The sequence below is a fragment of the Squalius cephalus genome (genome assembly GCF_949319135.1).
Source record: "Squalius cephalus genome assembly, chromosome: 22".
Lineage (NCBI taxonomy): Eukaryota > Metazoa > Chordata > Actinopteri > Cypriniformes > Leuciscidae > Squalius > Squalius cephalus.
In genome coordinates, this window is record NC_137143.1 from 15,138,761 (window position 1) to 15,151,991 (window position 13,231).

At 44.6% G+C, this 13,231-nt stretch overlaps 1 protein-coding gene across 2 annotated transcripts in view; it reads right to left on the reverse strand.

Annotated features, from left to right (window-relative positions):
* The window catches only part of homer3b (homer scaffold protein 3b), a 36,357-nt gene that overhangs the window by 22,407 nt on the left and 719 nt on the right, over positions 1–13,231 (reverse strand). The window lies entirely within an intron of this gene.

Below are 13,231 nucleotides of genomic sequence, written 5' to 3' on the forward strand. Positions count from 1 at the left end.
TCACCTAAAGGATTATTAGGAACACCTGTTCAATTTCTCATTAATGCAATTATCTAATCAACCAATCACATGGCAGTTGCTTCAATGCATTTAGGGGTGTGGTCCTGGTCAAGACAATCTCCTGAACTCCAAACTGAATGTCAGAATGGGAAAGAAAGGTGTTTTAAGCAATTTTGAGCGTGGCATGGTTGTTGGTGCCAGACGGGCCGGTCTGAGTATTTCACAATCTGCTCAGTTACTGGGATTTTCACGCACAACCATTTCTAGGGTTTACAAAGAATGGTGTGAAAAGGGAAAAACATCCAGTATGCGGCAGTCCTGTGGGTGAAAATGCCTTGTTGATGCTAGAGGTCAGAGGAGAATGGGCTGACTGATTCAAGCTGATAGAAGAGCAACTTTGACTGAAATAACCACTCGTTACAACCGAGGTATGCAGCAAAGCATTTGTGAAGCCACAACACGCACAACCTTGAGGCGGATGGGCTACAACAGCAGAAGACCCCACCGGGTACCACTCATCTCCACTACAAATAGGAAAAAGAGGCTACAATTTGCACGAGCTCACCAAAATTGGACAGTTGAAGACTGGAAAAATGTTGCCTGGTCTGATGAGTCTCGATTTCTGTTGAGACATTCAGATGGTAGAGTCAGAATTTGGCGTAAACAGAATGAGAACATGGATCCATCATGCCTTGTTACCACTGTGCAGGCTGGTGGTGGTGGTGGTGTAATGGTGTGGGAGATGTTTTCTTGGCACACTTTAGGCCCCTTAGTGCCAATTGGGCATCGTTTAAATGCCACGGCCTACCTGAGCATTGTTTCTGACCATGTCCATCCCTTTATGACCACCATGTACCCATCCTCTGATGGCTACTCCCAGCAGGATAATGCACCATGTCATAAAGCTCGAATCATTTCAAATTGGTTTCTTGAACATGACAATGAGTTCACTGTACTAAAATGGCCCCCACAGTCACCAGATCTCAACCCAATAGAGCATCTTTGGGATGTGGTGGAACGGGAGCTTCGTGCCCTGGATGTGCATCCCACAAATCTCCATCAACTGCAAGATGCTATCCTATCAATATGGGCCAACATTTCTAAAGAATGCTTTCAGCACCTTGTTGAATCAATGCCACGTAGAATTAAGGCAGTTCTGAAGGCGAAAGGGGGTCAAACACAGTATTAGTATGGTGTTCCTAATAATCCTTTAGGTGAGTGTATATCATTGGAAAGCTTACAAACTCAAGATTCAGCCTGTGAAAACCGTTTTGAAATCGGACCTTGCATTACCATAAAAATGGTTAAAAACAAATTGGTAAAATGGTAAAAAATGTTGGATTTAGGTCAGGCTGACTAATTGATCACAGATAACTTGAAGCAAATCATGTGACCAGCATACTCAAGACAGACAGGCTGTATCAGTTTAATCTGTAAATTTTATAATTTGTAAAAAAAAAAAAAAAAAACTCAGAATACAAAGATTGTTACAAAAATGAATACAAAGTTAATCCCTTTTTTATACCCAAAAGTGGCAATGTGACTCAGGTGTAACATATATTTCAAAACGTGCTAAATAACAACATTTTTATACATTTTCTTTTTCAGCACCTTAAGACAATGTTCATAATTAATGTTAGCAGTGTTAGTATTATTTTTTCAAAAGAAAAGTAAGTTTAATATAGCCTATATTTAATTATCTCAAAATCTGAATGTCCTGCACCATGTTGGATTTAGGTCAGGCTGACTAATTAATCACAAAATTTTTTAAACAAATCATGTGACCAGCATACTCAAGACAGACCAGGCTGTGATAAATGATAAAAGGATTTGATGAAAAAATCATTCTTACGCCCCAAAAAAGACGACAAAAACTATGTTACACCCAGATCACATTGCCAGTTTTAGGGTTAATTACATAAAACCAACCAAATGAAGTTGAAATTTCAATATCTTTAATTGTTTGTATTTCTGAAACAATATGTTGAACACCAAAGTTATATCATTCCCAAAAACAGTCAAAACTGAGAGTTTGTGGAGTAAAATTAAGGCGAGACACTACAGGTGAATAGGGTAACATTTTTAACTAGCAGATCTCACCATGAAACTTTCCCAGTTGATTACCTACATTAAGATGAGAAAAAAATGTATTACAAGTTTTCTGTAATTGAATGTTTAAATATGCAAATTAGGCAATATCTAATTAAATATGCGCTAATTTGCATATATTTAAAAAAACGAAATCTGAGTATTGGATAAAGCCAGGTTAAAAATTATTTTTTCATTGTGTTCACATATAGGCCTATATCACGAAAAAATTGAAGACCGGAAGTACGTCTTTTAGTAGGGATACGGCTCTTCCGGTTAGCTCTTTACAATGGCGGAGTCCGATAGATACCGCTGGACCAAATCTCTCCGCAACCTGCCTGAAGTCACATATGACGATGTGGTTCGGATGGTAAATGAAAACTCTCAAGTGGAAAAGCGTGAAAGCTGATTATGGCTGTCTACGTCCTGACGCAGAGCAACCCGGTACACTACAACAACAGCGGCGGGCCGTTCGCCAGTTAGGTAAACGTTTCTATGGTAACAGCGAGTTGGACCAATCAGCAGACGTTGCTGCTACGCTTAGGATTGTGGGTAGTGTAGTTTTTTTTTCATAAGATCGCGGATAAAACATGTTTTTCTTAAAACAAGGTTGATTTCATACGAACTTATAGCTTCTACAGGAGCAAAAACCTTCGTTTCACAACCTCATAGCTCCTGGTCAGTCTACCTCGGATGGTTTAGACATTATGGCTGATAATCTAAATCCTTATGGAGAAATACTGTTGACCGGAAGTTCTGAATCCCTACTCCGCGTTCCGGAAGCAGGAAGTGTGACATAGGCCTATTAGATGGGAAAAAAATTACAGAGGGATTTATGGATATCTACATTTGTTATCATGTAAATCAGAATATACTGTCAATAGCCTTAAAAAATGATTTTCGCCATGTTTTTTGGAATAAAATGTTATATAAATCAGGCTATGAATAATATACTTACAAATCCCTCTGTAAATGTCTTCATAATATAACTAGGTACAAGACTGGAAAGTTTGGTGTATATAGGTGCTACTGAAGTGGAGATTTCGGACTTGGAGTATGAGAGAAAAGTCATTTTGAGAAAACAGGCTTTAAAGATTTATCATCAGCCAATGAGATTGCGCATTCAGCCCTTTTACTTTCACGATTGGTTGCTGATAAAAAGGAAATTACCATATTTGGATCCGACAGAATGGTCAGGAGAGAGAGAGCTTTCCAGTGGTGCATGTGATGACAGGGAGCAAACAGCGATTGCGGAGCAAGCATGTTGATTAAGAACGCCAACTTTTGTTCAATTTATGAGAAATCTACAGGCGCAAACAGACAGTGTAGTAAAATAAAGACCTAAATGTGTATTTCGGACTTTTTTTCACCACAAGTCTGAAAGAAGACTTGATCGAAGACTTGAAGACTTGAAAGAAGACAAAAATCTCAAAATTGACCAGTAAAAAAAAAAAACGATGTTTTTGCCTGCCGTGTCTCGCCTTAAAGGGTCATGAAACCCCCCTCTTTCAGCTCAAGTCTAGCTCACAATCTTTTTGAAAAATGCAACTTAAATGGGCGTGGTGGCTGTGAGAAGGAGGGAGGGGAGTGGGTGTGGCATGGCACGGCAGGGGAGAGGGGAGGGGGGGTAACTGTCATCGCCAGTGGCCCATGCATATCGACTGTCACTAAAACTAAAAATCAGTGGTAAAACATGAGGAAATGCTAGATTTTCTTTATAGCTGGCAAAGTTAGTCTAATGAAATACACGGACACCTTGTTTTTGTCCTTTCAAAAGTAACTGAATGCCCTGCTACATATTAGCCTACTACAGTAATCAATTGCATTTAAACATATAAATGTACGTGTATATGTATAATTATGTCATTATAAAATATATATATTTGTTTATATACACACTATAAATGCATATATTTGAAAGTAATACATTTTCCGCTTAAAAAAAAAAAAAAAAAACGTTCCGTACATAGCTAGATCTACGCGCCCCCAGAACCCACATAATAAAGATAGACAGTGACATAGAAGTTTGCACAAATTAAGCATACGTTCCATACAATTGAGGTATTATCGAAATATATACATTTTAATAACGAGTGATTATTTAACAAAAGGCAAGTAAAGCGGTCAGGGTTACATTTTAGACACACAGACACACACACACACACCTCTGAAGCGATAGAAAAGTCCTCGCGACCGCATCACTCGCAAGACGAAACCTGCATTGGTGTACAAGTCCACCATTCTCCAGTTGAATGGTTGCTACACACACATAGATGTGTCCGTGGTTGATGGCCAACCAACCGCCCGCAGTCAGAGTCTAGCCCGGGCAGCATTGCGGGGAAAGATGCACTGGAACTTTTGCACCACGAAAACAAACGCGCGTCCCATCATTGCCTCTCTCATCTACTACGCGATATCACAGTTTGACATGTCTGTCATTGGAAAGTTCCACGTGGTGTCATGAATAATTAAGAGAAAGTGTCTTCTCATTGGATAAGAAAACTCAGTACATGAATAATTATGTGACACCGATGAGTCATCATAATACTATAGTGCTCTGCCACGTCACTGCCTGTGACGTGGACACGATGAAGATTTTAAACCCCGAAGACGAAAATAGCGGAAAAAAACTAAAATTTAACCATTTTTCCCCTACTATTAAATCTAACAGATGCTAACATTGTCTTCAATGGTGTTCAACACACATACCTCTGTTAAAATCTCAGAAAATTTGGTTTAGGGTTTCATGACCCTTTAAATAAAAACATACTTGGTACTAACATAACCTCGGTTCCCTGAGATAACAGGAACGAGATGTGAAAGATATGAATAAAACTGATGTTATTTCAGCCAGCGCACATACCTGTATTTACATCCTGTTTTCAGTCAAAGTCCACAGTAGTCGATTGTCGAGTTCACGCGCGTGATCATAGGTACTAAACCTATGCTCGTGAACTCGACAATCGATTACTGTGGACTTCGACCGAAAACAGGATGTAAATACAGGTATGTGCGCTGGCTGAAATAACACAATTTTTATTCACATCTTTCACATCTACTGCAGTCAGATTCACCCGTGTTCACTCTGAAGGAATCACTCACATTGGCTGTGCACTTGTAATGACACATCAATGACGTTAAGAGGCTAAAAGCAGGTTTAAAACTTGCCCCATTGAAGTCAACAGGGTGCAAATTTTAAAAAGAGGATAACACTGTGTAGGCAACACCAATTTTTGTCGTTGTTCTCTGTATTGACAGCACTCCAAATTTAAAAAAAAATTAGCTCAATATTAAAATTGACGGAGTTCTCCTTTAAAGGCAGTAGAGCTAAGTAAGAGCAAGGTACTCGCCTGAGTCTAAAGGGCCCAGACCATCAGGTCGAAACCTAAAGGGAAAGGCTTGGGAAAGTACATCGGTGCATGTCCTCCGCACTGAATAAACAAATTAGTGGGTTGAGCTCACTTGGAGGTCAAAGCCCAAATAAATAGACAGGACTCCTGCTTGTAGTGCAGGAAAATCCGAGTTGTAAAACCTGGCAAAGGTGGACGGTGAGGATCTGCCAGCCCCAGCACAAATGTCACCAATGGATACTCCACTGGACCATGCCCAGGAAGAGGCCATGCCATGCATGGTGGAGTGTGCTCTTACACTGATGGGTCACTGAAGGCCCATTGAAGTGTAAGCCAACGCAATGGCATCCACTATCCAGCGGGATAATCTTTGCTTCGTGACCAGATGCCCTTTGGTGCGGCCTCCGAAGCAAACAAAGAACTGTTCTGACTGTCTAAATTGGGCAGAGCGCTTTATATATACTCTTAAGGCCTGGACATGGCAGAGTGTAATTCTTGATATTGAGAACAGGCGCGCTCAACTCCCAAATCATTTATGGGTGCGAGTAGTAAAAAAAATAGTCAAAAATAAAGATGAAAAACCGCACTCTCAAGGTATAATTTCATAAATTTATTGTAACCATGTCCACACAAGAGTGTAATTCTTGCTCATCTTCCAAAACGGGAAGAGCAGAGTAATGACCTATGCCCTGAACGGAGTAGAGAGCACTTAGGCACATAGCCATGTCTTGGTTTAAGAACGACTTTACAGTCGTTAGGCCCAAACTCAAGGCTTGCTTGACCGATGCTAGTGCTAGCAGGAGGGCAGTCATTAGCAAAAGGGGCCGTAGCTCAGCCAACAGCAGCGGCTCGAAGGGAGGTCCTTTGAGGGCCCTAAGGACCTTCGATAGGTCCCATGTTGGAATGGTAAGGGGACGAGGCGGGTTCAGCCTTCTGACCCCCTTCAGAAAATGAACAACTAGGTTGTTCCTGCCTAGAGACTTGCCAGCCACAGGAGCATGGTATGCTGTTATGGCCGCCACGTAGACTTTGAGCATGGAAAGGGTGCATCCTTTGTCCATCAGTTCCTGTAGAAATGACAGTACCAGTAGCATGTCACAGGATGGCCAGGGAGCTGCTGCTAGCAGTTGCATCAACTGCATCAACTCGGGGAGCTATGGCTGGTTCCGCGATAGAGGGGACACCAGAAGGACTGTCCTCCCTGATCCATTTGATGACCTGACGGAGCAGTGCAATATTCTTCTGTCCTTTGAGAAGAAGGCTGCTTACTCTGAACAATGCTGTGAGCTGCTGAATCATCAGAACGCGTTCTGAGCCTGGCCTGCATCTGGGCCGAATCGAGAACTGCTCCCAGTAAGGCGATTTGCTGGCTGGAAGAGAGTGAGCTCAAGGCTAAGTTGATCCTGAATCACAGGCATTTCAAATGGCTGAGGAGCAAGGATCTGTTAGTATTTAAAGGGGGGGTGAAATGCTCATTTTCACTCAATCTCCTGTTAATCTTGAGTACCTATAGAGTAGTATTGCATCCTTCATATCTCCAAAAAGTCTTTAGTTTTATTATATTTATTAAAGAAAGATAGGCTGTACCGAGTCTTTCCGGAAAAAAACGAGCGTCTGGAGGCGGGCCGTGTGGGCGAAGCCAGAGCCATAGAGAGAATCCGTCGATCTGGGCTTTGTTTATAAAACATTCATCGTCGAAATGCAGGGAACAAACAGTCTACACAACTCGTTTCTGCATCCACTGTTCCTAACGCTGGGTTCTTTGGTAAGCTTTCCCTCACATCCAAAAACACACTTTGGAGACACTATGCAGTGCTGCCGATGATTTCCTGTTGAAGCGCGTTGATGTGCGCGGTCTCGCTCTCCTCTGGTCGACGTGTGCGCGGCCGCGCTTTTCCGGGAGAAATGCTCATATAAGGAGTTCCACTCTGGTCTACGTCATTAGATCCACGGTCGAAAAAAAAACAGCCGAAACTTGTACCAACCCGGAAGTAAGATTTTCGGCACAGAAATTCTCCGTTATTCGTCCAAAATATTTTTTAAAAACTTTGGCCATGTTAAGCATGAGAATCCATCTCTTTAACACTGTAAACAACTCTGAATACATGAAACACCATTGTACCCCCCCTTTAACTCTAGATCCGCTGCACTGCTATAGGCTTGTGCAGTTTCACTGCGTGATTTAATAAGGCTTCAATATTCAGAGAAAAAGGAGTTTTTCCCCATCGCATCATGCAATACAATTGAACTGTATCGATAGGGAACTGAATTAGAATTAATGAAGTTTAGTAAAGGTTCCTGGTATGGGGGTTTTTCTGCAATGTCGAAACATGTTAGGCGCACTGGTCATCTTACCCCACTCTCCGCTAACCTTTACCTAAGTTATTGTAGGAAGAATTATCAACAAATGTTTTTCTTTAAATTTATGTGACATATGTTCTCTTACGAGAGTACTCTCGTGTTGCGTAAGTTTAGCTTATGCTACGGGAAAACTCCTTTTCTTGAGAATACTGAAGCAAAAAATTATCCTTAATTTTGAATAATTTAAAACGCATTTGCTGCAGCAGGCAGACATAGGCGAGGAAGCTCGCGTGCCCATTGGCTGCTCTGCAGCAACTGCTGCAACCTATCAGTGCGTCTGGGATGACTCCAGCGCCAATGGGAAGCCTTCCCTGCGCCACGTCATGACCCGCCAGAATGGGTGTGGCCTAAGCCTATAAATACCCATTGCCCAGGTTGCCCATGATTTCGTCTCCTTTCAGCGAATGATTCTCTTCGCTGGATCTACTGAGAAGAAGCTGCGCCGTCGAACAGCACTCAGCGGGACGAGCTTGAGACGAGGACGCCGGCTGGATTATTGGATTACTCTCCGCGGTTGACGGCACCAAGGACAGGGGAAATCTCTCGTTTCCTCCAGTCGAGGAAGCGGTTCCTGCGCACTTATGTCCACCCTCTGCGGGATGGCGTTCCAAGTCAGCTCTACCCAGCAAAGCCTGCCGGACCACTTCAGCGCTGATCGGCCACACGTATGCTGCCGCTGGTCAAGCTGCATCCGCGTTACACACCATGGCAGTCCTCCAGATACATCAGGCCAACCTTCTCCGCTCCCTGGATGAGGCCTGCTCGACTTCGGAGCGTGTAACGGACTTAAGGAGCGCGACGGACTTGGCTCTCAGAGCTACTAAAACCACCGCCCAGGCCATTGGACGTAACATGGCCGCCCTCACAGTCACGGAACGTCACCTGTGGCTTACGCTGTCTGACATGTCAGACTCTGACCGCGCCACCTTTCTGGACGCTCCCGTGTCACGACTGGTCTCTTTGGTCCCTCGGTAAAGGGCTTCACGGAGCGTTTTTCAGAGGTGCAGAAGGCGTCTCAGGCCATGAGACACTTCCTGCCACGACGCTCCAGTTCTGTAGCGAGTCGCGCTAAGAAGCAGCCGCCCGCTCGGAAACCAGCGCCCCCCGCCGCCTCCGCCGCCTGCCTCTCATCGTCGCCAGGAACGTCAGCGCTCGCGCTCCTCTAGCCGTCACAGACCGCCTCCCGCCCGGGGTCCCAGGCCCAAGCTCGCGCCAAACTTTGAGCCTCCCAAGTCTTCATAGCCCCCCTAGGAAGGCGCCGATGGCTAAGTCCCGCTGCGGCCGGACCGCCATCGAAATCGGCACGACCCGCTCTCTCAGTCCCCTCAGCAGAGGCGATTCGAAGAGTGTATTCAGCAGCCAACAAGCCGGTTTCTCAACTCGCTCGCCTGCATACAAACGCCGTTCTCACGGCGACCCACATAAATCTCAAAAAGAGCATTATGTCTGGTCATATTCCGGCTCAGGCCAAAGGTGTTCTGAATGTAGGAAATTTGCCCACTACCCAGTGCCCACCCCTACACGTAAACACTACCCTCTCTGTGTCACACTCATCCAGGGTCGAAAACAATAAAGCTGGCTCATGCCGCTTGACCGCTAAGCGTAGAAAGAGTGCCCACTACCCAGTGTTCACCCCTACACATAGGCATTACCCACGCAGTGTCTCACACCACCCCGGGGTCTATATCAGTCAAACCAGCTCATGCCGTTCAGGTTTTAAGTGTAGGAAATGTGCCCACTGTACAGTGCTCAACTTATCTATGAACACGACTGTATCTGTGTTACACATGCACATAATGCCCCAGTGTATGAACCCAGCTCACGCTGGCGGTGTTTCAGGTGTAAATCACGTATCTGCCACACAGCGCACACACTCGTGCCGCGAGCTCACACAGCCTCGCTTGTAAAGCAACATCCTCCCGTCTCTACGACCGGGATTGTTAGCTACTATGCCGCCGCACGAAATGCCGACTGCCCCATTGAAAATGAACTTAGTGAACGAAGTATGTCAATCATGGCCGGGTCCCCGAGTCCCTGAGTATCAGCGACCAGAGCCCAGATTTCATTCTACCCCTGGCCATTCATGGGGTCGATTGGGAATCGATTCCAGGGGTCTCAAAATGGGTGCTAGAGATAGTGAAATGGAGCTATTAACTACAATTCGCTCGCAGACCGCCGTGCTTCACAGCCCAGGTCGAAACTTCGGTGAATCAGGAAGTAGCACACCTACTTCGTACCGAGATAGCGAATTTGCTAAGGAAAGGGGCGGTAGAGACCGTCCCCTTGGCAGAGAGCGAGTCGGGGTTTTACAGCCGTTACTTCTTAGTACCGAAGAAGGACGGCGGGCTCCGCCCCATACTAGAGCTCAGGCGTTTAAACAAAGCTCTTATGATACGCTCGTTCAAAATGCTCACAACCAGACAAATCCTCGCTCGAATTCGACCGGGGGACTGGTTTATATCAGTGAATCTGAAAGACGCCTACTTTCAGATTCAAATAGCAGCCCGTCACAGGCCATTCTTGAGATTCGCCTTCGAGGGCCAGGCTTATCAGTACACCGTCCTACCGTTCGGTCTGTCTTTAGCACCTCGTACATTTACGAAATGCATGGACACAGCGCTCGCGCCCCTCAGACGAAGGGGCGTGAGAATCCTGAACTATTTGGACGACTGGCTGATTTTAGCGCAGTCGAAAGAGGAATTGGTGTTACACAGAGCGCTATTGCTGGACCATCTGGGACAGCTGGGTCTCAGAGTCAACTGGGCCAAAAGCAATCTATCTCCCAGTCAGGAAACATCATTTCTGGGAATAGAGTTGGATTCCAGGTCTATGCTGGCGCGCCTAACGCGGGAACGCGCGGCAGTAATTCAGTACCTAGCAGCGACATTCATAGTAGGGAGGTATCTTCCCCTCAGAGTGTTTCAGAGGATGATGGGTCTTATAGCCTCAGCCTCGACGGTGCTGAGGCTGGGTCTGCTTTACATGTACCCTTTTCAGCTATGGCTGAAGCGGTGTGTCCCAGCGCGAGCATGGACATCAGGTTCGCTTCGTCTCACGGTGAATCAGACATGCGCAGCAGCGCTGAAACCATGGATGAGGGCCGACTGGTACCAGTCCGGCGTGAACCTGGGCATAGCCTCGAAAATCAAAGTAGTCTCGACAGATGCCTCCAACACGGGTTGGGGAGCCCTTTATGGGGAGCCCTTTATGTCTATGGGCCTGTGGTCAGACGCAGAGAAGCATCTACACATAAACTGTCTAGAGATGAAAGCGGTCGAGAACGCCCTTCAGTTTTTCAGTTATGACTCTAAAGTCATCCTCAAACCAAGACATGGATACGTCCCGAAGGTGCTTGCGACTCCGTTTAGAGCGCAAGTCATTTCCCTGTCAGCCCTCCCTGCGTCCGACAGCGAGGTTGGGGTTAACTTTCTCTGCCCAGTTAGGGCTTTGAGGATTTATGTGGAACGCTCTGCTGCCTTCAGGCAGACAGAGCAGCTTTTTGTTTCCTTCGGTGGCCGCGTTAAAGGGCTAGCCATCTCGAAACAGACCCTGTCCAGATGGATAGTTGACACTATTGCGTTGGCTTATGCATCCAAGGGCTTGGATTGCCCTTTGGGTGTTAGGGCCCACTCAACTAGAGGCATGGCTCATCGTGGGCTTGGATGAGTGGGGTCTCACTTCGAGACATTTGTATGGCGGCAGGCTGGGCCTCCCCATCTACATTTGTAAGGTTCTATAACTTAGAAGTGCCCGCCTTACAGGCTAGGCTGTTCTCAGTCTAATTATGCTACATTAACACGCCTGACCAACCCAGTTCGTTCAGACCGTTGATATGTTGCAGTGTCCTGTGGGCCTATGCAGTTTCAAGGTTCATATATTGCCTTAACTGTATATAAGTGTAAAGCACCTATCTTCATATACCGAGTCGTCCCTCCCCGTTCTGCCGCTTACGCGTCTATTCCATTTTTACATGAGCCCCGGGTATACTGCCCTTGGGACATTAGTATTGGAATTTCGCACGCACGGCGTTTTACATGGGGTTCCCGTAGCGCAAGCTAAACTTACGCAACACGAGAGTACTCTCGTAAGAGAACGACACTCGGTTACTAACATAACCTCGGTTCTCTCTAGAGAGGGAACGAGTGTTGCGTAACCTGCCGTGCTTGTGCTGCATTATGGTTTCGCTTCCAGTCAACTGAAATCATAGTGCAACCTGGGCGATGGGTATTTATAGGCTTAGGCCACACCCATTCTGGCGGGTCATGATGTAGCGCAGGGAAGGCTTCCCATTGGCGCTGGAGTCATGCCAGACGCACTGATAGGTTGCAGCAGTTGCTGCAGAGCAACCAATTGGCACGCGAGCTGCCTCGCCTATGTCTGCCTGCTGCAGCAAATGCGTTTTAAATGATTCAAAATTAAGGATAATTTTTTGCTTCAGTATTCTCGAGAAAAGGAATTTTCCCGTAGCGTAAGCTAAACTTACGCAACACTCGTTCCCTCTCTAGAGAGAACCGAGGTTACATTAGTAACCGAGTGTCGTTTTAAGCAATAACTAGGCTACAAATCAATATTTTGTTTATGTGGATGTAATGAATGAATGGAGATTTCTGGCATGCATCACAAGAAAACTGTTGTGTCTCACTGAAAGATCCATTTATGACATTCTGATTAAAAAAAAACCACTCTCAATTTTATTTAACATACACATTAACTAATTGTTCACAATAAGATTATTTAGATTCAGTTAGCTCTGATAAGAATTCCCATTTCATGTCGACATAAAGCAATTCACATAAAATTGGACCATCAACAATTTCCGAACCTTCTTTTAAACAAGCCACGTGTTGAGAAATGTAATTTTATATATATATATATATATATATATATATATATATATATATATATATATATATATATATATATATACACACATATATATATACACATATATATCATATACACACATATATATATATATATATATGTGTGTGTACGTGTGTGTGTCTTGTTCATGAATAGTGCCAAATAATCATCTGGTTTCAGGCTTTCAAGGATATTCTTTTCAGTCATGCAAAAAGATTGAAAAGGGTAAGATGCTTCTGGCGTTCCAGAGTTTAATTTGAACGAGTGCAAAGCTCATAAGAAAACTGTAAAATCTGGAGATGACGACATTTACAATGTCACATGCATAAATTTAGTCATACAATAGCTTGTCTGTGCGCGCATAATTACACAGTAATGAAACAATAAATACTATTTAAAAAAGGCATTCTGATGGGGGAAAAAAAGAGGAAATCTTACCATTAAACAGAGCTGAGAGGCTGCGTCTCAAAATCCAGTGAGCTGCCTCACTGTAACTATTAAACAGCATTTTGGGGAATTGCTGGCACGTGCATCATTCTGGGCATGACTTTAAGCATTTTTCAGCAAAC